This window comes from Balaenoptera acutorostrata, chromosome 3 (genome assembly GCF_949987535.1).
Source record: "Balaenoptera acutorostrata chromosome 3, mBalAcu1.1, whole genome shotgun sequence".
NCBI lineage: Eukaryota > Metazoa > Chordata > Mammalia > Artiodactyla > Balaenopteridae > Balaenoptera > Balaenoptera acutorostrata.
In genome coordinates, this window is record NC_080066.1 from 38,963,593 (window position 1) to 38,990,476 (window position 26,884).

Here is a 26,884-nt window from a genome sequence, read left to right on the forward strand (position 1 = left end):
GGTTTTGCAGGAAAAACGTTTCCTTTTCCCTTTTTAAAAAGATGTAAACATCTTCCTAGGCTCCTCTGACATCAGCATGTCAGTGATGAATCATCGGGAGCATAAAGACATGCACTAGGTAGGTCACAGTCTCCATTTTTAGTCAACTTCCTGGTGGCCCCGCTGAGGCCTTGCAGGAAGGCTGGGGATTTGATGCAGCACATGAAACCTCAGCCCCTCCAGGTCCTCAGAGGACCCAGTCAGATGGAGAGGGAAAGACTTACAGAGGCTGAGGGGCTCCCTTCTGGTATTTCTTCTTTTTTAAATTTTAAAGCAATTGGCGTAGAATTTTTCTCCTTTCTTTTTAACAGAGTGCATGGACCTAGCCTTTTCCTGCTAATTTTTGCTTGTGAATGAGACCTTGTATGTAATAGAACAGAGGGAAGGAGTCCCTGGGAGATATCTCAGTTTGAACCAATGTTTATTAAAAAGAAAACAAAAAACAAAAAATGACCCTCAATCCTCAATGTTTTCTAAATTTATGTGTATTTGATTTTTTTATTAATCCATCCAGAAACTATTTCATTTATCATGTACTAAGCACTTGGCAGTGCAGCTGAAGATGTTAAGAGAGGGAGAGATGTGGGGGAAATCTGGGCAGATCTCCTGGAAGAGGAAACACTTGCTAAAGTTTGGCCAAGTGAAGATGGGAAGGAGTGTACTCAGAGGCAGAAACTTCATCATGACTAAAATTCCAGAAGTAAGAACTCTGGGGAGTACACAGAAGAAGAAGGGAAGGAACACAGAAGGGGAGCAGTGTGGCTTCAGGAAAAAGCCCATCTCCCCCTTTTTATTTTGCTACTTCTAAGATGCTGTGAATTTAGAAACCAAATATCATGAACGTTAGAACTGTGTGTAAAGCACAAGTACGTAAACAACCTCAGAGTGAGCATCTATCTGACAGTGAAAGGCAGGAATGGGGGACAAGGTTTGGGCCACTCGAAGAAGCCTTCTGTACCCTTTCAGCCTGGCAGTGTGCTGGTGGGGTGAGGTACAAGCTAATACCTGTCCCAACACAGAATCCAGGAACCAGGCACAGCAGGAACAGCAAGAGGTTCTACCTGCAATAAGGAGGATACCTTATGGCCCCTGCACCCACTAAATCACAGCCCACTCCACCCCACCCCAGCTGCCACCATTTGGCCCAGGACCTTAATTTAGGTGCTGGAGTTGGGGGAGGGAATGTCCACAGCTGATTCTCTCTAGAGCTGAGCTACACACACACACACACCCCTCCAGCTTTCCAGACGGAGCTTCAGGGCCTGGGGAGCTAGATTCTAACTGGGGGGCCCCTCCAGCAGAATCTGAGAGAAAGCAAGGAAGAGCCAGAGCCAGAACTAGCGGCGCGGAAGTGGAGACGAAGAGGCTAACCCGATGAGAGATGGATAAGCTAGACGCCCTTGGGAAAGGCCGGCGACTTCACCGGGCAGACACAGGGCGCCCTTGCCCTCTGTGCCCCCCGCCCCAGTTCTGGTACCCCTCAGAGCCCTGGAGGGGCAGCGCCCCCCACCCCGGAGGCCCGGCGGGGCTGCCCTGCCCTGTTCCTGTGGGTCGCAGAGTCCGGGGCGGGGGCGGGGCACAAGGGATGCAGGCGAACCCCGCCAAGGCTTCTTACCTCAGCGCGAGCATCCGTCCGACCAAGCTCGGTTTGCTGCTGGGACTGCGGGGCTGGGGAGGCTCCCACGGACTCGGATCGCGCCTCCCCCCTCCCCGAGCCCCCAGACCCTTCGTTGGCCCCGAGCGGGGGCGCCGGGACCAGGGGACAGGCGCCGCGCGGGCGGGAGGAGGAGTCTCCTGCGGGGCACGGTGGGGCGGGGCGGGGGCGTCTGCCGGGTCCCGCCCGGAGGGGACTTGGGAGCGATTATCTTGAAGAACAAAGGCGACCGGGGAAGGCTTGGCGCCCCCCCGGGCCCGGCCCTGAACTTGAACTTGTACTTGACACTTTGTCCGGAAGGTGGCGAGGGAACCCATCTGAGCTCGGACGGGGGCTCATCCGTCCACCTCTCGTTCTGGGGAGGTGGCGAGCCCGCCCTCCTCGGCGCCGGGAGGGAGCCTGGCATCTCCAGGTGCCCTTGGGCCCAGGTGCGCCCCAAACGGCCTCGGACTCAAGGGTTGTGGGGTCCCCGCGTCCCCTCAGAGAGGAGGGGCGCGAACCAAGCCGTGGGTCTCCCGCGCGCAGGAGTAGACCGAGGCCCGGAGTCCCCGCCCTCCACTCCCACCCCATCCTGGACCCGGCCCGCAGCCGTAGCTGCGCGGGGCCGGTCGGATTCTCTGCACGTCGCGTCGGCGGCCGCTATTCAGCAGCTAATTGAACGTTAATGGCAGGTGCGGATGAGGTCACCGGAGCTGGCTTTTCTCACACATTTTTCATGCAAATTCGCGAAACTCTAAACAAATTTAAATAAAAAGCTCTTTGTGCCGCGCGCCCCTCAGTCTTCTCCCTCCCGCCCGGGGTCCTGGCTCCTCCCGGGGCCCTGGGGCCCGAGCCTGCTGCCCGGCGGAGCGCGGCCCGCGGCGGGGAGCCGGGCGCCCCAGGCAGCGCCGCCTGCCGGACGGCGATGCAGACCCCGCCGCGCCGCCAGGGGCCGTACGCAGCCCCAGTCGCTGTGGTGCGTGGATGAGAGATGTTTCACCGGCGTTGTGCGCCAGGGCGAGGCTGGTGGGGCACCAGGCATTTAGGGAGGTAGCGTGGGCAGTGGGTGAGTGCCTGGCATCTGGACAGGTGTGGCTGTGCCGGCATCCTGACTGCACCCACACCCGCACCCACCAGCTACCTCTGCCTCACTCTCCCCGTTGGTTAAATAGGAATTAAGGTAATGCCCAGTTTTGCATAGGGATGCCTGAGGATTCAACCATGATTGAGGACAGGAACAAGCACTTAGAACAGTGCTTGGCACAAGAAAGTCCAAGGGCCTTGTGAAAAGGAATGCTGTGATTTTGCACATACATGGAGAACCTTGTCAAGGGCTTTCAGATTCACGAACCCCCGCATCCCATTCTGGTTACAGAAATGAGATCTGGAGCTCAGCTCCATTGCTTCCCAGCTGCGTGTCTTTGCATATTTCTTAGCCTCTCTGAAACCTCTGTTTCCTAGTCTGTAAAATGGGATTAAGTCTTATGGTGGGGGCACGGTGTGTGTCATTGCGAGGATTAAATGAGAAGACGCTGATGGAGGTTTAGGAGGAGCTTGGGAGCTGCCTCAAAATCCAGAACCTACAGAGCCCCTCTTCTGAGGGCAGTACACCTAAGATTGCCATCCTCAAGGCTAGAGGTAGGCCTTGGACCAGCCAATGGCCTTCATCCCAAAGGACCCTAGCCCAGGTCAGAGAGACAGAATTTCCAAGGCCTTGGGAGGCTTCTTGTTCCACTCTTCCCGTCCATACCAGGGATCCACCGCACCTGACACACCATGAATTGTCTTTGCTAGTGGATAAATCTTACTTTCCTCACCCATGTCCTCCCCCCAGAAAACTGACCAGAGACATGGAAGGCTTTACAAAGAAACTTTATTTGTTGTGGGCTGGGAACAGGGAGGTGAGGTTTACAGGATGGGAAGAGGCCTCTCTCTCAGAACCTGCCCTAGTCCTCCCGCAGGACCATCCAGGGGGACCCACTGGCCTTGGAAAAGTCCCAATGATTCCAGCTGCCTGAGTGAGATCTCTGCTCTCCCAGTTCTGCTTCTGCAGCTTCAGCTTTCCCTGAGGTCCTCATCAGGCCAGCCTCTGGGAAGCACTGGGGCAAGCCCAGGAGTGCCCTCATCTTCCTGTAAGGTCCCTTCAGGTCAGGGGAGAAGCAGAATCTGCAGAACTGTAGGTGACCTGCAGCCAGGGGACTGGGAAGCTGCAGCATTTAGACCTTCTGACCCCACCCACTCCCACTTCCCATTTCCCACCAGGTGGAAGCCCTGGGCCTTCCCCAGTCCCCAGCCCCCACTCTCCAATGCTCACTCACGCTTGTCTTGACCAGCTGGGCTATATCTTTGCCTCCAGGCCACCACCCCCAGGAAGTCCATCTGGACCACCCTACTGACCCTGGACAACTCCGAGGAGAGGCTATACTAACCAAAGTCTTACAATCTTCCTCCCCACCACTCCACTGCCCAGTCCAGGGCCAGGCATACTGCAGGAGATAGATGGCATTAGGTAAAATTGGGGGAGGACCCCAGGCAAGGAGCCATTTGAGGAGGTGACCTTGCAGAGAAGGGGTTAATATCTCTATGTATGGGGGTAGGCAAGGAGGGGTTGCAGCTTTGGGGACCTCCTCTAAGTGGCCAAGCCAAACAGCATCTCTTTGGGGTTTGGAGTAACAGACTTGAGGTCCAAGAGACGTGGTTTTGAATCTCAGTCCTGGCACTGACTGGCTGTGTGACTTGGGACCTATAACTTAACTTTTCTGGGCCTCAGTGTCCTCATCTGTAAAATGGGTGTAACAATAATATCGACAGCCTATAAAGTTATGAGGAGTCACTGCACCCCTCTGCATGTGGTCCATTTTAAATTCTTCTTTCCTGCTCTCTCTGCAGGCTCCACAGCTGATTTGGGTTAACTGTAGGTGCCGCTCAGGCCCCAGGGACCACCCTGCTACCCCATGGATTTCCCAGGGCCCTCTGGGTGGCTGCTTGATCCAGATCCATGGCATCTTTTCCCCCCACTCCACCCAGGCCCATCAGGGGCCCAATGGAGAGCTCCACCGGTGGCAGTGGCAAGGTCCTGGCCTGCCTCCTGTGTAGCCAGACCCATGCCTCCCACTCCTAGAGCCTCGTATTGTTCCTCAGAGACACTTGCTGGGCCATTTACTTTTTCTGGGGTGAAGTAAACAGGGAAGGCAAAGCGCTCTACATTCCGTGTGGTGATATCTCTCTCAGGACACATGCTGCTTATGCAAATAAGGCCTTTGACAGCCCTGCCCACTCCTCCTGCTGGCCCAAGCCCAATGGCCCCCAACACAATGAGACCTCTATTGGGCACTGGCAGAAGGGGGCAATGCCCCCCCTCCACCTCATGACCAGGTGGGTGTCGGGGGGCCACATGACTGGGGCTTCCAAGGCAACCCCCCAAACAGGCAGCTCCTGAAGGCGAAGGGGCAACGTGTCTACTCTCAGTGGAACTGGGATCCTCCCTAACAACCCAATCCCTGCTGAGGAACTTGGACAAGCCAGTCAACTACTCTTCAGCATGGGGAAACTGGAATAATGATACCCACCTAAGCCAGACCCCAAAGTACTAAGCCTGGCACTTGGTAGGCTTTTAATTAACAACAATAACAGCCATGACGATGACATGTGATTGTTTGGCCTGAAAATGGCCAATGGCATAGTTTCTGGGATGTTTTTTCTTACAACCTCACCACCATTCTCTTGGAGCTCCTACTCCAAGTTGGTTAATAGAAGTTAAGCCTACTATATTAAATAGCCTCTTTACATTTCTCAATAAAAGTGGAAAGAAAATGGAAGAGTGCATTCATCCCTTCCCACTCCCCAGAGGTAGACTTTTAATATATACTTCCAGAATCTCTTCATATATAAGCATACTTACAACTTTTAAATACACACAAATAAGATCATATTCTATTGCCTGTTCTGCAATTTATTCTATTCACCCAACAATATACACTGGCCAGCCTTCCATATCAGCTAATATATAGAGACCTACCACATTAATTTTTGTAGCTGCCTGGTATTTCACAGTATGAATGGACCATAGGTTCATTTCAATTTCTTTACATTCTTAAAAAAGAAATGCTCTGATGAACATTCTTGTACATTCTTCTTTGGGAACTTTTGCATGTTAACCATATAGTAAATTTCTAGCAGTGCAATTTGTTTATAACCAAGTATATGTGTCCTTTACACTTCACACTTTCCAACCAACAGTGTTTGAGAGTGTCTTAGAATAGACACATGATGGTAGAGAAAGGCACCAAGACAGCCAGCTATGTGAGATACAGGCCATGGAGGCACCCAAGGAGCCCACCGAGTAGCACTGGACTGACCTGTTGTCCTGAGGGCAGTGCCCAGTGGCTCTGTCCTATCCAGGCCTATGTGGGCTAGTAGTCCAGGGGTGCCCTGAGTCAGAGGGGAGTGGGGCCCACAGGGGCACTGGGAGTGGAGGGCGGGCCAGCATGGCTGGAGTCCCGCCTGAATGGTTTCCTGCGGCCATTGTTTCTGCCCTGCCTGGTCTCCTTGGGTAGAGTTTATTCAGGGGCTTTTGGAGAAGAGTTGGGCAGGAGGAGGAGGAGGAGGGTGTGCAGTCCTCACCAAAGGCACCCAGGAATGTATTACAGGAGGGAGAGAAAAAGGGAGGCGGAGGGGGGGACCCATCCCTGGGAGAGACGGACGTCAAGAACCCCTGACTAATGAATAGTGAGTTTGCCCTTGAACCTCACTGGGCTTCGCCATTCTCAGGCACAGAACAAGAGCTGAGACACGTCTGAGCCCAGCTGCATGGGGACGGCGGCGGTTCATCTCAGACAGTTTGACAGGCCAGGCCTTTTCCCTGCATAGCTCAGATCTGGCTCCCGGCTCCCCTGGCAACAGCACAGCGGCATGGCTCCCAGGTCCAGGCCCTGCCTGCTGCGAGTAGGAGGAGGTAGAAAGAGGAGCACCAAGGGGAGGACAGCTGGGGAGAGGGAGTCGTTAACTCCTAGAAGGCTGGAGCCCCTTGCTTTGGCAACCTCCCAGCGAGCAGCCCTCGGTCCTCCGGGGTGGAAATGTGGATGGCGAAGAGCTTCTGTTTGCTGGAGGCCAGGTTAGAGCAGCTTGGACGGAACAGGCACACGATGTGACAAGGCCCAAAATGGCGGCCAACAGGTCAAAGGCAAAGACCTCCGCAGGATGGGTTGGGGCATGTTTCCCCAGGTCCCCTGCCAAGTCCCACAGGAGCAGGAATGGGAGTGGAGCCTGCACCATGCCCTCTGCCCCAGTCCTCCTCCTCCATCCTGGCCCCTGACTGCTGCAGCCTCAGGTCAATGTCTACTGCGTCTTCCCTTTCTGCTTGGCTCTTCCCCTTCTGATGATCTTGAGTGTCCTGGAGCGGCATGGCTCTGTATTCCAATCCTGTGACCTTGGCAAGACCCACAGTTCCTCCTGTCTCCATTTTCAGAGAAGGTGAAAAGAGGCTGTCCCATCACACTTCACAGGACAATCTAAAGATAAGAGAAATAATATGTGAAAGGGAGTTTTGCACTCTGGGGAGGAAGATGTCCTATAAATCTCATTCAGGTATTATTAGGGCTGAAAGTAGGTATTTCTGCTCCCTGGGGCTAGGGGGGAGGAGCTTGCTTGAGGTTGTCTCCAAACCTCCTCGGCAGAGCAGGCTGAAACTAAAAGGCGAGAGGTCAGGAAAGACAATGGTTTATGTCTGTGGCCTTTGAAGGCTCAGCTTGGATGAGAAGGTAAGATAGACCGACCTTACATTTTCAAGGAACTTTACCTATATCATTGCTAGGCCTCGCTGCAACTTCATGAAAAAGGTGTGGTGATCCTCATTTTAGAAATGGGAGAACAGAGGCTCAGAGAGGTTAAGGGCTAGCTCTGGTTAAACAAGGACCTGAGCCCATGTCCACCTGATTCTGTGGCCTGCACTTGTGTCAGCTGTACTGGTGGCAGAGCCACCTGGCTGGGGGTCCTGGGGAGAGGGGCTAGGCACTGAGAAGTAGCATTTCCCCTATGGATTGCTTCTCGGGGCCTGGATCTTCTGAGTCCGAAGAGCCTGGCCAAGGGAAGTAGGAGAGGGCAAGTCCCAAGGCGAAGAATGCAAACCCATCGTGAGGGTCACCTGGTGGCAAACCGAGCCACAGGACAAAGACTAGCCAGAGCACATGGAAACAGAAGAGAAGGCTCCAGATCAGAAGCCGGGAACAAACTCAGCTAAGACTTGTGCTCTCTGGCCAAAGTCTCGCCCCAGGACAGGTCACGTCCCAGCCTCACGTCACTTGCCAGCAGTGAGCTGGGTTTTCATTTCTGTAGCCTCTGGGTGCAGAAATGCCTCCCTGCATCCCAGGGCAACTTGAAGGAGACCATGCTGGTTGGGTTTCCTGTGAGCCAGAGGGCTGGGGGTGAGGGTTACTGGTAGGTAGCAGAAGAGAAAAAGCAGGAAAAACTTCCAGATTACAAAATGTCACAGCTAAAAGGGATCTTAGATGCCATCCTAGCCAATGCTCCTTTTCCAGGTCCAGAAAGGGAGGGGGTTCACTCAAGACCAGAAGGAAGTCCAAGTCTCTGACTTCCAGCTAGGTAGGGCTGTGTCTTCCCATGCAATTTGTCACTCTACCGGGCTATTCTGAGCCCTCAAAGGCAGGGATTTCACTCAGCGAGGCACACAGAAGGACCAGGTAAAAGAAGCTACTGTTGGCAGAGCACACCATGTGTCAAGCGGTGGCTTCCGGAAGCCTGGGGCTGGGGCAGGCGCTGCCATGGGACCAGAAACCTTCCTTGATGACAGAATGGGGCTCCACACCAACGCCACCACCACATTCCCAATCCTCCACAGCCAGACGGTAGGGACCACGAACCTCCCCTGGCTGATGAGGAAACAGAGGCATGAGGAGATGGATCAGAACACGGACAGGTCCCTAATCCTCACCCCCAGTGCTTTTGAGAAGAAGGGCCAGGGAGGAGGAGCAGCCTGTGTGGGTGTAAGGAGGGTGAAAGCCTCCAGGCGAAGCTTGTCCCCACAGAGCCTGATAGCAGAGCTGTAGCCAGGGCAGGGCCTGGAGCTAGGAAGGACTTCGGCTCACTGCCCTTTGCTGCTGGGTCCTCTGCCAGGTGGAGCAGGGTGCCCCATGCCAGGCAGACCTGACCTGTTCAAAATGCAAAGGAGATCAGGGATCCTGCATCCTGCAACCTCGTCAGGAACTGCCCTCGAGGGAAGTCTGTGCGCTCGCTGATGAACAGACACGTGATGGAACAGAAAGACACAAAGACAAATGAACTCCTTTTAGCCCAGCTGTGCCCTCCTCCCTGGGCTGCTGATTTGGGCCAGCTGCCATTTGACTGGCCGGTGCCCATGGTTAAATATTCTGCATGTCACTGCTGTCCTCATCCTCCAAATCACAGCTATATCAACCGACCTCGAGAAGCTCAACTCCTTCATACCTGCCCCATACCTAAGGGAAAAGGAGAAGGAAAATGAACCCTATTTAGTGTTTAGCAACTCCATAGGGAGGTAGGGATTATTGTTCCCATTTTACAGATGAGGGTTAAGAGGCTCTCAGATATTCAGGGGTCTGTTGTATGGTGATGTCAGAAGCAGAACTCCGATCTGGGCCTCTGCCTTGTCCCTCCTCTCCAGCCAAGGTCCCAGGTCTGGGACATCCCCATCCCGGTGGGCTGGAAGGCTCTGAAGCACCTGGGCTTGTGCCTAGCATCCCCACCTCATTTTCTTACCTCCCCAGGGTTCTCTCAGGGCTCAGTGTAAGCAGGGGAGGCATACTGCCCAGCACATTTGATTAGTTCTAGAACAAATTCCCTACCCCCTGACCAGCCCTGACAGCATTTTCCTGGCTAACCAGGGGAAGGAATACCTGCAATGTATACATGGCTTCTCCTAACTGGGATAGGAAGCCAGAGGATTTGGGGGCTGGGGTAAGGATGGGGACAGCTACCAAACAATAAAACCTTCACCATGCAGATAGGGCTAGAGAGCCTAAATCTTGGGAGCTTTCCTCCTGAGGAACAAAGAACAAGGTCACTCCAGCTGCACGCAGGGCCCGTGCCCCAGCCCTCCACTGGGTACCACCCATGCTGGTCCAGCCTTGGAATGGGGAGCCATGCTTGGAATGTGATTCCCTGGCTTTGTGTGATGCTTGGTTAGCAGAGGGCGACTCCCAAGATCCCCTGTCACCTCCTAAAGCCTCCGCCAGCCCTCCCTGGAGCACCACACTGATCACCAGATTAAGGAGCTCAGGGCTACAGCTGAGGCAGCTAAAATCCAGGAGGGAGGAGTGGGGAGGGGCAGAGAGGGCAGTGGGCAGCTCTCCCAAGGCCCCGCCTGCCTTGCTTCTCTCCCCGACCCCTACCGTGGACCCTCCTCTCTGTTCCCACCATGAGTTCTAACGTCTATACTCTTCCTCATTTAGCTTCTGACTTCCCCTCCAGATCCCCAGATGGAGCAGCCTGGGAGACAGGGAGAGGGGTAGGAAGTGAGTGAGTGCACTGGGGGTGGGGACTGGCTGGAGCCCAGGGCCTCCCCCGCCAGGACTGAGTGCCTGCTGAGGGTAATCCCAGAGGCTCTCTGTGGGGCCCTCTAATCAGCTGCCGGACTCCAGAGCAAGACGCATCCCACACAACATAAGAGAGAGCAGGAGGGAGCACCAGGGATGGGGGAGGCTGGCAAAGAAGGGACAAGAGAAGGAATTTGGGCGTTCAAAGCTCTTCCCTAAAACCCCAGCACTTCCTGAACCAAAGCCATCCCAAATATGTAAAACACAAACACAGGAAGAGAAGTTCCCTTCTGTCTGCATAGACTCACCAGGTCTGTAAGAAATGAGATGAATAGGTCCATAAAGACCCAACGGGAAGGAACTGGAGGTTTTGGCACAGGGCTTTTTGGACTGTGAGTGTCCCAGGCTTAGACTTTCAATTACTAAGAAGCTGTGATGAGAGGGCAGGGCCAGTGGGGCAGAGTGGGGGAAAGGCTAGGGAAGGGCCATGAAGCCAGACCCCCTGGTTGCTGGATCCTAAGACTCCTGTACCTGAACAGGAGGGGCCGTGCTCCACACCCCTGCTCCCTGACCTTCCCGCATTACTGTGAGGGGCTGTACAGAGCTGGAAACTCTGAAGGCATGACCCAGCAAGCTATCCGGGGGCCCAGTTCGGCAGGCATCCAGCCCCTTCCCAGCCCTGTTCCCCATGCCAGGGCCTGCAGGGGGCGACCAGGACACACCCAGGGCCTTGGCCAGCAGCTGCTCTCACTCCAGCTTCCCATTTGCCGCCACTGCCAAGCTCCCTTCTGCCGAGCCAGGGCCTGCCTCCCACCACTGCAGGGTAGGGGCAGGAGGAGGAGGGCTTGGGCCGCTGGGGCTGGGTTCTGTGAGGACCTGGGAAGAGGGGCTCTGCCAGCTCCTAATCCTCTACCAGCTCCGAAAACAGAAGCCCACACTCCAGTGCCAACAGCGATAAAATCCTTCCTCTAACCCCTGCTCCACCCCTGGCCAGAATTCACTGGTCCCATTCCCGTCATTATGCTCAATCAGTGAGTGCTAAACCAACACAGGTTTAAAATGACCACAACCATCACAGACTTTCTGAGTTGGAAGGAACCAGGAGATTCCTGAAGTGCCACTCGATTGTTTTGCCAGTGAGAACATTGAGACTCAGGTGTTCGATGAACTGGTCTCCCTGAGGTCAGACAGCAAGCCAGAGACAAGGACATGCTCATGTCCTGTCTACCAGACCCCTTTCCTGCTCAGGGCCAGGCCCCTTGGAGGGCCTAAAAGAGGGCTTCTCCATCATATCCCAAACAAGATCCTGGCCCAACTGTGGGCGGCGGGGGTCTGGGGCCAGGGGAGGCCGTAATTCGATAAGCAGACTGGCCATCTGGCTTGGGGACGGAGGAGAGCCCAGACTGGCCGCTTCTGCTGCCTGGTCCCGGGGGGCCCTGTGTCGTGGGAGACAGACTGCCAGATGGACAGGCACTGGCCCGGGTCTGGGTGGAAGCCAGTGAGTTCCCTGTAGTCAGAGCTAACCAACTTTCAGACGTGGTGGGGTAGCAGTAGAGAAGGCATGGGGAGCAAAGCCAAGTCCCCCTAAAAAGACAGACAGACAGAAGAGCAGGATGGGGGAGCCAAGATTCCCACCCAGGCTCAGAGCCTGGCTCCCCAGGTAGGCCCAGCCCAGCTCAGCTCCACAGCCACAAACAGGTCCCCCTCCCGGGGAAAGGCAAACACTCTCCCCTGGCACCTTCTCAGACATGCATGCAAAACTAATTAACATGGGGAGACATGCGAGCAGCCGGCCAGCTCCACACCCTCGAGTCCACGCAAACAAGGCGAGCCCTTGTCCGGGGGACATGCACAAAGCTTTGTTGCTAATTTAGGCATCTGTCTCTGTCTGGTCTGGTCCTCCTGCCTGCGCTGGGGTTTTTCCCAGCCCCTCGGACAATGCTGGGAACAGGCCTGCCGATCCCTTATTCAAATCACACCCAGGACAATGAGCTCATTGTGCAGGCCACAGAAAAAGGGATGCTGGTGGGGGGGAGTGTGTGTAATGGGGCATCAGGAGTGGAGAAGGGTGGGGTGATGAAGAAAATGGGAACCCAGGAAAGTGTTTACTAACACAGCCCCTGCAGCTGCCTTGGGCCCCTCTCCCCTCCCCTGACTGTCTGGCAGCGGGGAGAAGTCCCGGGACTCAGAGGTGGGGGACCCCAGAGTGGATGAGGGGCCTTGTATCCACTGGGCCAGCAGATACAAAGTCTGGCTCAAATCTTCGCCTTATTGCCCTCTCCCACCTTCAACAGCCTATAGCTACCCCTGCATGTCCACGGCCAATGTGTTTTTTATAGCTTGGTTTGGGGGTTCTTTCTCCTCTTACTGCTGACTGAGCAATGTAATGTACAGATCCTGACTGCAGAGGAGGAGACAGGGCTGAGGGGAGAGGTGCTGGCGGCTGTGCAGGGTGGGACCTGCTGTCTCGGCCATTGTCTTCAGGCAACATTTCATTTTCTCCTCCTTCCCAGCTAATAAATTAGAGAGGAGACCGTGAGCTTCGAAGGGACAGGCTCCCCACGGACGGCGGGTGGGCAGGTGGGAAGGCAAGTCTGTAAGCTCTTGGCAGATGGGGCTCACCCGGCCCTTGGCTGCTTACACCACACCTGGTCAGACACTCGCGTGTAGCCCTACACAATGAGCAGCACACACACAAAAACCCTATATAGATAGATAGATAGACATCTATATCTATCTATCTATCTATCTATCTATCTATCTATCTATCTATAACACACATGTAAATATATATACAGTATATAAATCCCCTGAGATTCCTGAGGGGGAGATCTGGGGCTTTGAAATGCCCTCCCTCCTACCAACAGCCCCCAGATCCTTGTCGCACTGAGCCCGCCTAGACAGGCCGACGTAAACAGACACGCACAGCCTGACACTGACACGCAGACACAAAAAGAAACACACACACCCAGAGGCAGCCCCAGACACACACGCTGACAATGGCATAATGAATGCAGGACTGCGAGTGCATTCAGTCAAAAGCCCACACCGCTGGTCGCCCAGCACCAGGGTGGCTGAAGGGTTATGGAGAGGCTGCAAGCCAGCTCCCCAACAACCTCCTCCCCAGCTCTCTCCCAGGACAGCTATCAGCTATGCAGGAGGTGAAGTACAACAGCATTCCAGGCATCGAGATGGAAGCAAACGCCTCCTGAGACAGAAAGGTTTGGAACTGGTCTTAGCCCTTAGTCAGGGTTATCTGAGCTGCCCTGAAGGATTTTTTTAATACAGAAAGAAAAGGTGTTTGAAAGTCATCTCGATTGTCCTGCATTTTGAGACATGTCTTGAAGCTGGGGCAAAGTGGAACGTTGCTGGGGTAGTTTTCTCTTACAGTAGAATCCACAGGTTGGGGTGATTTCTTCCTGCAGTTAAAATAATTTTGAGAAGGGCATGGAGGATGAAGAGGAATACAAATGGTAAAAATCTCAGAGACTCTTTAAAATGTGCTTCTGAGACTAAAGGAGACTGAATGGCTCCCCCTCCACTGGCCCCGAGCAGTGGAGATGTACTAGGTTGAACCACACAAAATCACCAATATTTGACTGTTTTTGATCTATAAAAAAGAAATTTCATATGAGCCAACCTAATAGGCAACTGGCTCCAAGAACTATCAGGTGTACTTTCCCTTTTTAAATTTCCTCTCCAAACTGGAGAGCTCATTGTGTAGACAGGTCAAAGTAGCCGTTGGAATGACCTGTGAACACACACACACACACACACACACACACATACACACACACACACACACACAGCCTGTGGCTTGTATCTGGCCAGGACCCACCTTCAGACTCTTTCACCAGGGCTCCTGCTTCTCCTTTCCCTGTCTTCTGACTTTGGAGCACATCCTGGAGAGGACAGAAGGAACGTGAGACTAGAACAGAACGGGAAATGGGACAGCTGTGCTCCTGGCTTCTTCTCTGGAGAGGCGTCAGGGGCTAGCACGGGGGTCTTTGCGTGTACTTTGTCCTGGAGGAAACATCAACCATGTGGCTTTGAGACTAAAGCGTGTGCTGTCAACTGGCTACCAAATTTAAACCCAAGGCCAGTCTCTGTGCATATGAGACTCATTCAAACTGCCTCTAAGAGAGCCATGCACAGGAAGCTAGAAGGGCGAGAGGCCACCCAGTGTGGGGAAGGCCCACTCCTTGTCAGCAGCTGGACATCCACTGTCCCGTCCCTCACAGAAGGCAGAACATACTGCATCTTCCCGAGAAATCACTCTCACCAGCCTCTCTGGAGTTTCTCAGGAAAGGAAAGATGGAAGGTTTCAGAAGCGGAGTCCAGCACTGCTCCGCATCCCACTACCTGCCTCTTACCTGTCCACAGAGGAAAGCCTGTCTCACATATGCCCATCTTGCCCACCAGCAACATTTGGCCTGTCCATACAGAAGCTGAGGGGAGGATACTTCCTTGAGAGTCTCCAACTGACCTGGGACTCCATTCAAAGATCTGGAACCACCTTCCATGCAGCGGGAAGTGGCATGGTCCCTCCTACATCTCTGACAAGTACTTTGACCACAAATGCCATGTAACTCCTAGCGTTTTATCTTTCTAAACACATACACGCATTGACCTCAACAAGAAAATCACCAAAACAGTAATAACAACAATAAGATGAAACCTGTTTGGCCTTTCCCCTGCTGGGAGGCAAGTGAGAGAATGAGATCCTGTAGTCTGGGCTTTAGAGCTGGTGGATGCATTTACAGGGTGGGCTCCAACCTAGTGGCTAAATGGATGACTCTTTCAAACGCCAGATGTGTTGAGAGAAGGCATCTGAGCACCCACCGTTGCTAACTTACATGCAGCCTCACCTCCCAACCAGTCTGAGCAGAACCAGGAGAGAATTCTGGCCTTGAGGCCTCAAACAGTGTTGGATTTCTTCTGAGGAGAAACCTTCTGTATATGAATTCATCCAGAGGTAATTTATCATTTGATTGCATTTAAGACGTTCCTTACCACTCAAATGCAAATCTCGATAGATTACTGCTATGCTGATTCCTAGGACCAAAGTTGTTTCTTAAATGAAGAAAAGGCAATTGAGAGGTCACAGTTCTATGAAGAACCAATGGAATCTGGAAAACTAAAGTTCTAGCCCAGGCTTCCCTGGTGGCGCAGTGGTTAAGAATCCACCTGCCAATGCAGGGGACACGGGTTCGAGCCCTGGTCCGGGAAGATCCCACATGCCGCGGAGCAACTAAGTCCGGGTGCCACAACTACTAAGCCTGCGCTCTAGAGTTGCGAGCCACAACTACTGAAGCCTGTGCACCTAGAGCCTGTGCTCCGCAATGAGAAGCCACCGCAATGAGAAGCCCGCACACCGCAATGAAGAGTAGCCCCCGCTCGCTGCAACTAGAGAAAGTCCGCGGGCAGCAAGGAAGCCCCAATGCAGCCAAAAATAAATAAATAAATAATTAAAATTAAAAAAAAAAAAGTTCGGGCTTCCCTGGTGGCGCAGTGGTTGAGAATCTGCCTGCTAAAGCAGGGGACACGGGTTCGAGCCCTGGTCTGGGAAGATCCCACATGCCACGGAGCAGCTGGGCCCGTGAGCCACAACTACTGAGCCTGCGCGTCTGGAGCCTGTGCCCCGCAACGGGAGGGGCCGCGATAGTGAAAGGCCCGCGCACCGCGATGAAGAGTGGCCCCCACTTGCTGTAACTAGAGAAAGCCCTCGCACGAACTGAAGACCCAACACAGCCAAAAAAAAATAAAGAAATAAATAAATAAAGTAGCTATAAAAAAATTAAAAAAAAAAAGTTCTAGCCCGGGCTAAATGGCAGCTTAAGGTCACCAAGGGCAAAGCATGAAATGGCCTCTGACCCAGCTCTACCAGGTTCTTGGGGTATGGAGACAGGCAGGAAAGCCAGGAAGCCGCAAATGGGTGAGAAATGTCATACCCACAGTGTCTGCTAATCCAACACCCCCCGCCCAGGGCCTAGCTTTCCTGTTCTGAAGAGATAGATGAAATTCTGTATTATACAAGCTTTAAAGTGCTGGGCAAGGGACGGTGGTTTTCTTCTCTGTATCCCCAAGGCATTGCCCAGAGCCTGACACATAGTGCTCAATGAAAGCTGAATGAATAAATGAATGCAGTAGAAAAACTACAACCTGGTATGGGAAGACTTCCAATTTCTGAGCTCCACGGTTCCCTTACAAACTGGGATGGTTCCACGGCACAGCCCTGGAGGTACTGACGTCCAGGCCAAGAGCCAACAGCGGTGAGAGGCCCACGGTGGAGGTGATGTGTCTACTCGACTCAGGCTGGCCTGGCAGCAACCCACACCCATCTTGCACATGGTAACGAGACCAGTTCCCCTAGCCTGCCCTCCATCGTCACTGTTCTTGGCCGCCACCATCTGACCTGCTCTTCGTACCCAAATCTCTAACTCAGTCCTGTAGGACTCATGCCCACCTTTGAACCTCTGTTCAGGGAGTCCTCCCCCCTCCTCAGCCTAGAAGACCTTTGGGGGTACAATGAGGCTGCTCTGATGACTCCACCCCACACGAATGCCTGCTCTCTTAACTCCCATGGCCTGAGTCAAGCTTTGTGCACCTCAAATGTGTGCCTTCTTAGGCTGGTTTCTGCTCCAAGGGGTCAGGGAACAGGTCAGGGCTCCTTCTGGGGCTCTCTCTGGACCTCGGAGCTGGGAGCCGATGCAGTCAGTAAACGCCATGACTTATTGCAGAGTGACTGACAGAGAGCTGAGCCCGATCGCCACCTCCCCTGCGTCTTCACTCTTTACAGACGTGTAGCCCACCAGTGAGATGGTCCCCCGCGGCAGAGCCGTGCTGGCTCACTCGTGCTCAGCCCCCGCCTCCCCCCAACACACACATACCCACTCCAAGGCGGCAGGTGGGGGATGCAAACTGACACTTCTTGAATGCCACAAGGTAAGTATTACTATCCCCAAGTCTGCAGATGAGAAAACGGGCTCAGAGAGAGAGGTGAGATAGTGTGCCCCAGGGGTCTGAACTAGGTCACACAGACCCTGACACTCACTGAGCCACACGTACTTCCTCACACCGCCATGATCTTTTCTTTTTTTACCTGAAGTATAGTTGATTTCCACCATGATCTTGAAGCCTAAGATCTGACAGCAGAAGAGAGAAGAGAGGAATAGAAACAACTAAACATGGCTTAAAGGAAGCTGCAGGCTCAAAGGGAGGGGTGGCTGTAAACTGGAGGCCTCCCTCTTTCTACTCCCAGCCTCCCAGCGCCCCCCCAAGGAAATGACACGCCCTCAGAGGCACGCACCACCTCTCCTGTCCTGTGCCACCAAACTGGGCGAATCAGGGAGAAGGTCTAACGTTCTCTGTTTAAGGACCAGATGAGATTAGACAGGGGACGTGGAGACCTTTGCCTTCTCCGGAAGACAGAATGCTACCTCAGGGGATGTAACATTGCAGAAGGCAGAGGTTCAACCTCGTCCCAGGCAGGTGCAATCCCTTGGCACCATGGGCAGACTGGTGGGCTTGAGTCAAGCCCTGACTTTGCAGACTGAAGCACAGCCAGGCTATGGACCACACTGAGAATTAGGAGAAAGCCAGGAGTGGGTGGGCTGCTTCTCACGCCTCTGAGCATCTCACCGAGGCTCCCAGGGGCCTAGCACTCAGCCTTCCTACTTGGATCATCCAAGTATATTGCCAGTCCGAAGCAGGAGACACTAGAGAGCCATCCTCTAGCAACCCAAATGAGCTCCTGCTGCTTCCCAAAGCCCAGGCTGACTCCTTAGGAGATGAGGACTCACAGAGGACTCAGACGCTACCTACCCAAGGGCTGTAGCTTCTGAAACATACCCCATGCAATCACCCCAATGGCATCTGGCTTAGAAAAGAAGGGCAGACCCTAGATTACTTTTATTACTCTTTCTGCTCCCCAAGAGACAGGCCTTAAAGGAGGTAAAGTATGCAAAGCGTTATCGCAGAACTTGGCACACATAAGTGCTCAATAAATGGTTCCTGTCACCATTATCATGACTCATTATGGTTTCCTGGCTGCCTATTCCTCACCTCCCCGGCTCATGTGAGGAGCCTTCTTTTCATAACCTCAAGGGTTACTGGAGCTCAGAGGCCCTTAATCCAGTCTAGGGTAGGAAACTGAAGTTCTGAGACGGGGAGGTGATTGCGAGCAAGGCTGGACCCACAGCCAGGAGTCCTCCGAGGTGAGAAGGCCTCTCTGCCCTCTGACAGCAGGATGAGCCTAGCGTCTCCCCAGAAAATCTCTCTGAAGACCCGAGGCTTGGCAAGGAGCCAGGGCAGGAGGCTTCTCCAAGAAGACGCTGGCTCTGAGCCAAGGCGCATCCCAGAAGCTTCAGCTCACAGAGAGCAGCAGAGACTCAGGGGAGGGGGGCAGCCAGGAGAGGGGCAATGAGGAGCCCTCGGGCCAAAGGAAACCTGCTTTAAGTGGTTTGGCACGAACCTGGGATGCATGGCTGCCTTCTCATGCCCTGTGGTTTCCACACATCTGGGAGACTATGAAATCACTTCGAGGTCAGGAACTGGGGGGGGGGGGGTGTGTGTTCCACCCCTGGGACCACCCTCCTGTCATCTACATCTGTGCCCATACAAACTCCACAGGGCACTACTAAACCTCCAAGCAAAGACTCTTCTGGGGGTTACCCACTGGCTTTCTTCCTCCCACCCTAAAAGCTGAAAAACATGATGCTGCCTGTGGATTCAGGCCTTCTGCCTCAAAGGACTGAGGGGTAACCCCCAGTCCTTAACCCCCATTTAAGAGGCTGTACCAGAGGCCTGGCCAGAGGCCTGTCTTTTCCATGCACAGAACTCTCTGTCGCCAGAGACCTGCCAGGGGTAGATCAGGATTAGTTACTAAACATTGGGGCTGGAAGAGGTCTCGATTCTCTAGTCTAGCTCAATGAAAATATGAGCGACATGTATCACTTTAAAATTTTCTAGAAGCCACACCAAAAAGTAAGAAGAGGTAAAACTAATTTTAATAATATATTTTAACCCAGTATTATCATTTCAGCATGTTGCACTGACTACAGCTCATGAGACCAACGGTGGTTAGCATACTGGACAGCGCAACTCTTGACTCCAGCAACGTCCCCCATTTTTGGATGAGGATGTGACCCAAGTATCTAAGGAGAGGGCTCCAGTGTGGAAAGGGAGGCCCCAAACTCCATCCCTACAGCTGGGCCCACCAGCCTTTCCTTTCAGCCTCCTGATAAATACTCGTGGCCTATGAAATAGATCATTTTACGATAAATCAAATTCAGGGGGACTGCAACTTAAACCTACTTGAAATAGACAACCTGGAGAGGAGTAGAAACTGACATACTTGACAGCACAAGCTCCGGAACAAAGACCAACAGAAAGGAACAGAAGGGAGGTTCTGGGAGATCTCTGCACGGGAGGCCAGTCTCCATGAAGACCTCTGTGTGTGCCACCCCTGAGCAGGGCCACCTGGCTCTTGCGGGCTGTAAATACCCACACTCCAGCACTGGGTCTGGTGATTTTTCTACCACGTCTCCCTGGAGGAACTACCCACAAAAGCTCCTCTCTGCTTTAGAAGGCAAGAACAAGTCGTGCATTTACCCAGTGCTTCTAGTCTTCTTACTCCGAGTCGCCATGCCAACACACAGTCATAATTACCGAGGAACGCGCCAATAGTGGCAGCATTGACAAAGACACTATATCAGGGCCTGTGAGCTAAGCAAGGTCAGGCTCCTTGCGGCCCCCAGCTTCCTGCCCACTTCCTTTATTCCACTCTGATCCATCTCTTTCCCTTCATTCTCTTCCTCTCTCACCCAGATGGTCTCTGATTATATTTTCTCTGCAAAGAAAGGCACTATGGCTCAGTGTATAAAACACTTTTATAGCAATTAGGAGACAGGTTCTCCTTTGAGTCCCGATTTTAACTTGTGGGAAAAGTCACTTTAACATCTAGGCCTCAGTTATTTCGCTGTGAATGGGGAGAATATTTTGGACAGTGCCTATTCAGCAAGTGGGTGCCTGCATTTAATTCACCTACTAAATTCAGAGGCTGGTGTGTGTCCCGTCAACTCTAAGATCTTCTTTATGATCAGCACCAGGGGTACCAGAAGCTCAGGGAAACAAAAGAAGGTTCAGTTCAGAGAGGGAGTTGGTTCTAATACCCTGAGAACAGCAGGGCTTATATCTCCCCCCAGGAAGGGTGAAAATCTCAGAAAAGGAGCCAGGAGCAGCTGAATGGTGGGCTCTATCCGATTATAAAAAGATGAGTGGGATGGATGAGAACTATCAGACTAAGTGACAAGCATCCTGAGGCCCCCAGTGAGAACAAGGACATGCACCCATTTAAAATGAGAGGTCAGAAAAAGAAGGCAGACAGCCATCACCCGGGCCCTACACAAGAGCGCCCCAATTTCAGAACACCCAGTGCACCAACATCTGAACTTACAAAGGAGATAGATTGGAGGCTGATGATTAGCATCACAAAATGATTATTCCCTTTGTAAAAGGCTTCACTGCAGGACTGCTTTAAATAGTGCATTTAAACCATGATCTGATTTGCTAAATTCGATTTATACACATCTACTGCCTAAGCTGGCGTGCGGCTGTATTTACATGTCTTCCCTTGGCACGGAGGAGGGGAGAGGCCAGCCATTATTTGGGGCCTTTAATCCTTGTAGACAGTAACTAATCTGGGGAGCTGAACCCTGTTTTCCTTCCAGAGCTGGGGCTTTAGCTGTAAACTGGCCTCAGCTCTCCACCCTGTTTTGCCCGGGCAGAGCCTTCCCAAAGATGATGGTCAGGATTTGGCTAGGATCTGTTGGAGCATTTCTGTCAATAGGGGCTGCTCACCAAGAAGCAGACCTCCTCCCCACACACCAGGGGTGACAAGTTTCCAGTACAAATTTCCAGAGAATCTGGTCTATGGCAGGCTCACCAAATTTATTCAGCACTGACAGTTATCATGCCAGGGGTTCAAAGGTTACCTTTTGGGAGGCATGAAAATCTGCTAATCTGTATAAGTTCTGGGGATCTGATGAGCCACATTCTATGACTTGTACTTAAGCCACAGGAACCAAACCTGGGAAGGCACAGAAAGGGGGGCTCTCTACCCAAAGAGGACAAAAGAATGGATCTACCAGGCCTCACGGCAGCTGTGCTGAGGCCATCGGGAAACCCTCCTTAGTTCACATAAAGGAACTTGTAGGTCTCACTGACAACATGTCCCTTCAAGAGAGAAATGACCCAGGGAATTCCCTGGTGGTCCAGTGGTTAGGACTCCACGCTTCCACTGCAGGGGGCATGGGTTCGATCCCTGGTCAGGGAACTAAGATCCCCCATGCCACGCAGCACAGCCAAAACAAAAAATAAAATAAAACAAATAAATAAAAATAAGAGAAAAATAACCCCTTCCCGTTAGGTCCAACAATGTGATAGGACCGTCAGGAGCCGGACAACTGCCAAAAGGGGAAATACACTACCCAGTTCACACCATTTGCCAAAAGAGAGAGGTCTAGGGAATTCATGGGCTCAGGAATGTAACATTCAAAAAACAAAGTCCCTCCAGAGGACTGAAACCAGAACATCTCTCCACCACCACCCCTATCTCCGCAGCACAGAGTTTTAGTCTTTAAGAGAGAGATCCACTCACTCATTTACCAGATATTTACAGATACCCACAATGGTGAGCCCAGCCTAGCACTAGGAACTGGGGCAAAGGAAGGAAGAAGACAGCACACAGATCTGAGGAGTTTCTAGTGGAGAATTGAGGGGTCACTAAAAACAACTAAACCATTGTTGAGAAGCCCACTAAAGCCCGCTCCTGAGAGGTTGGAAACTGGACTGGGAATCAGGAGCCCTGGGTCCCATTCCTTGCTCTGCCAGCTAACTTCATGACCTTGGGGAAAATTACTTAATCTCTCTGGGCTGGTTCCTCATCTGTGACATGAGCAGTTGACCTACATAATCACCAAGCTTTAAATTTTCTATAAATCTTATGGAGGAAAAAAATGTTCATATCTCTAAAAATCCTGATGAGCTTCCTTTTTTGAACAAGGTTATAAACCATCATACTATCTTCTTTGTCTTGGCTGCCAGGAGGCTCAGAACAACCACAGTATTAAATCAGAACATCTATTTTAGGCCAGAGCTTTAGGCCAGGAGGTTGGGGATGAGGCGACAGGAGAGTCCTCATATGTGAGCCCTCATATGTGATGTGGGGATGGCGGCTTCGATTCAGGACAGGCTTGGTGCTTGTTTGAGAGATGAGACACAACAGACGAGTCCATGTGTCTGTTGTATGTATGCAAGTGCTGAGCCTGTGGGTAAGAACTCAGGGTTTGGGGCAGACAGCCCTGAAGCTACATCCTGGCCCTGGCTCTGATGCATCCCAGCTACGGCCAAAATCACAAAGAGGGAATCATCACCCTACTCATCAAGCTGAGGCCCTAATGCACATGAAATGCTTAGCAGCCGGCCAGGCACAAAGCAGGACTCAAACACAACTAACGTTACTGGAGCTCCTTGGTTGGTCTGTACAAATGCACACGCGTGGAACCTGCTTTAGGGTAGCGGTGGGTCAACTGGGGCAGTTAGAACAACAGCGACTGAGCTTAAATTATTCAACCTGGTGGAGGGGGCGGGGCGGAGGGCACAGAAGAGCCACAACTCTGACCTTTGGGCGGAGGCCTGGAAGGGGCGAACTCAAAGTTGCTCCACCGGGCCAGCGGAGGAAGCAACGGACCCGAAGCAGCCCCAGAGGATGCGAACGGAGCCTCTAGGCCTGCCCCCAACCACAGCGGCGACGCGGAGGCCCTCGCTATGACCGCCGCCCCCATCGACGGGGCTCTCTGTTCCTCGGCCCCCGCTATCACTGCGCTCCAGAGCACACACAGTCCCGGGAAGGGTGGCTTCGGTCTGCTCGCCACTCGGGCCTCGCGGTTTCAAGAAAAAGCGGGCATTAACCATGCGCCTGACATTCCCCGGAAATAAGGAAAGAGTGCGAAGCGCCCGCGGTTCCGGGCTCCAAAATAACGACATTTTCCAGCCCAGCCCGCTCAAGCCCGGCTGCCCCCGCTCGGGCCGAGAGGAAGGCCGTCTCCGCCCCTGCCTGAGGCAGGTAAGTGAGGAGGGCTCGGGCCGGAAGTCTCTTTTTCCGCCGCCGCGACGCGCACCGCGGGGCTCCTCGTCTCCGGCTGGGAGCGCACTTGGCGGCCTGGGGGGCGCGCGGGCAGCCGCGACGGAGGGTCCGGTAGGGAGGTGGGAAGGAAGACGGCGGCCGTTCTCTTGCAAGGCACCCCCCCGGGGGTAATTAATATCCGGAGGGCCTGCCCGGGGCGGACGGCGGCCGAGACACTGCGGGGCCGGGCGCGCTCGACGCGCGTTCCGCTTCTGTGGGCCCGCGGCAGGGCGAGCGCGAGGAGGGGGTCGGCAGGGTCGCGGCGCCGCGACCTACCTCGTGCCCACGCAGCCATCTTGCCGCCGCTCCTCGAGCTCTCAAAATGGCCTCCCGGTCCCGCAACGCGCCCCACTCGAGTCTCAGCGCAGACCAGGGGTCACGGCCGCGGGCCTCCTGCCGTCTTTCACGCCGACCTCGGCCAGCCCCGGGCGTCCTGTTTGCACCCTCTCCCCCCTCCCCCCGCCGCGGGGCCTGGGGGCGCTCCTGGTTACGAAGGGCGTTGGCCCAGGCAGTGCCCGGGTGTACACGAGGTGTGAATGCTTAAAAAGGATTCTTGCTTTGCTTGGGCTCGTGCCCCACTGCGGCACTCGAGTCTGTGCCGGTGACTCCCTTTTCTTTAGCCCAGAGACTGGGGGCGCGGGCACAGGCCCCAGCCCTTCCGGGGCCGGCCGCGCATCCCCAGGCGGAGGGGCAAGGCGCTGGCTACCGCGCGCCTCCGATTCCCGCGGAAAGCCGATGGGGGGGAGCCCGGGTGTCTAAGAAGCCGCGTCGGAGGCCAGAACCATCACAGCCGCTATTTACTTGGGGCCTACTGTGTGCTATACATCGCGCTCTGCGCCAGCTCTGCCGAATTGTATCACAAAGCACCACATGCCAGTTAAGTGTATTGGTAATGCCATTTCACAGGGCGTTGCGCGTGTGTGTTTGACATTGCATCTGGGCTTAGGGAGGAGGGTTAGGGCCTTTCTGGTGACCCAGGTTAAAACACAGCCGCTCCACCGTCCTGATCTTGGAATCGCCCAACCTCCGGGCTGCAGGCCGGCGAGCCCACTCTTGGAGACACCCAGGGCAGAGTTGGGGTGCAGGCAGGCAGCTCCTCCTCCCATTCCCTGGCTCTGGCCACTCACCTTGCCTCCGGCGCGCCCTCCTACGAGAGAGCCGGTGCCCGCAGGTAGTTCGTGCTCGCGAAGAGGGCGCCGAGCGCAGGCGGAACGGCGCCGAAGAGGGAAGCGCTTGCAGGGGAGTAGCTGTAAAACAGAGCGGAGACATCAGGCACCCCCCATGCCCGCCCAGAAGCGCGCCCGCGTCCACTCGAAGGTGGGGTGGGGACACATGCGTCCTCCAGGACATGACCACCCAGCAGAGCCCAGCTCTCTGCGCCTCAGTCTCGCCCGCCTAGGACGCAGGAGGGAAGCCCGGTGGGGTACTGGCTAAGGGGGATTCTGGCCCGGCGCTCCTTACCGGCCAGCGGGCCAGGCATTTAGGCACCCGCAAGTATGCCGCTGGAGGCCCGCCCTCCGGAGCGAAACCCTGCTCGCTGGGAGCTGGAGCTCCGGAAATGGAGAACCGTGAGATGGGGCATCTGGGTGCACCTAGGGCCCAGCACACCGCGCAAGCCTGCCAGCCAGCGCCCCGGAACGATCCTGACTACCCCCCCCACCCTGAGCCCCGACAGCAATGTTCATGAGTCCTGAGACCCACAACCTGCCGGAGCTGGGATCCCAGGCGCCAGCTGTTAGAAACCCCCAACCGCTGAACTAACAAGGACCTGCTGGTGACGCCCTCTTGGCCTCGAAAGTCAATTCCTAATCTGTTCCCTTCAAGGCTATAGACATTTTTGTGTCCTTCTCCCCAGACAGCCAAGCTTGGACCTTTATACCCATTCCAGCGCTTCCCCCCCTTCCACAACTGGGTGCTCCTTGGAGTCCTGTTTTGCCTCTCAATTCAGGGGCCCAGTGGGCATGGCAGGCACTGGTCAGTTCTTCCAAGGGATTCTTGGACATCCATTGGTGTTTTCATTCTGTCTCCAGCAAGTGGAGGTTTGAATTTCAGATCCAGACATTCATGTGCACCCCCTGTCTGACCCTGAAGAAAGCTGTCATTTACTCAGCACCTACTGTATGCCAGGACTTTATTTGTATATTTTACCTAATTCTCACATGACCCCTGGAGGTGTGGGTACTATTATTCCCATTTCACAGATGGGGAAACAGAAGCCCAGAGAGGTGATATGACTTGTGAAGGATACACTGAGTTGTAATGTTGAAAGCATGCCCCTAAATCCTGCCTCACAGGTGTGGGCATCCCTTCCCCACCCCACCCCCAGCTGCTGCCCTTCTGAAATTTGGACTGCTGGATTATTAACCCAGTCCAGGATAGTCCTGAGTTCTCCATTCTAGTGCCTCCACTCAGGATTGTCACCCTTAGGGGCAGAAAAGGCCACAGAGGAGAGCCCGTCCTCCTGCTCTCCCCATGACCTGTGATGGGGAATTTCTGCAGCCCTCTGGGCACCCCGGAGGCATTTCCACCCTCTTTAGCCTGGGTCCAGAACCTTGAGGGAACCTGGTAAAGCCTCATGCTGGCTAATAATCCACTCCTGATTTTTAAAATCCCAGTCTACACAGTCAAAGAAGTGGGTGACCTGTATTATGATCAAGATAATTCAGGCAGGAGAAAATGAGATGAAGGGTCAGGAAGGGCATGATATTTTTACACACAACCCCAATGGAGACCTGGGGGGATTCAGGAGCTAAAAAGAGGAGCATTACTAGGAAATGCCCCTGTCTCTGGTTCCCGCAAGAGATTTTATCCCAATTGATAATCACACAGGAAGCTGTAACTCCCCCAACGTCCAAGCTGAGAGATGCTTTTTCTTTAAATGACGTTAATGTGACGTTAATGTTTCTTTTCTTTTTTAACGAAATCTCTATAAAAAACAACCTCCACTTAAAAAATTATGTCCATTGGACCGGAGGTGAAAGAAAGAAAAAGCAAAATGAAAAAAAAAAAGTTTGGGCTTTTTCAGAAGAAAAAGAAGATCAGGGAGACAGCCGCCACCCCCAGGCTGCCTGACACAGCAATGATGGCAGCTGAAGGTTGAGATGGGGTGGGTACAACCAGACTTGAGAGACACCAGGAATTTGGGTAATGGAGGGAACAAGGATCTGAAGCCACACTCTCCAGAGGGCAGAGGAGAAAGGTCCTTTTCAAAATAAACCCAAGTCGAAGAGTGTGAGACCAGCCTAACCTGGGGGAGTGGCCGTGGTACCCAACCCCCTTTCCAATTTGCAGTCCATCTCCACCCTAACAAGACAGAGAAGGCTCAAGAAATGACACTCCCCGCACATTCCCGCAACACACAAAGGACCCGGATTTGGCCAGAGACAGAGGAGAACAGCTCCACTCATAGCACCTCCTAATTCATGGGGGGAACAAAAACTAGGTTGCAAGCTGATGTGGGGGGAGGTGAGGCTGACCGGTGAGGGGCTCCAGTGCCTG

At 53.7% G+C, this 26,884-nt stretch overlaps 1 long non-coding RNA gene across 1 annotated transcript; it reads right to left on the reverse strand.

Moving 5' to 3' along the window:
* Positions 1-3,567: 3,567 nt before the first annotated feature.
* Positions 3,568-24,666, reverse strand: LOC103006557 (uncharacterized). The gene is made up of 3 exons (XR_452174.2): positions 24,514-24,666; positions 14,039-14,102; positions 3,568-7,182 (listed from the first exon to the last, which is right to left on the reverse strand). It is a non-coding gene; the product is annotated as an uncharacterized LOC103006557 (long non-coding RNA).
* Positions 24,667-26,884: the final 2,218 nt, after the last annotated feature.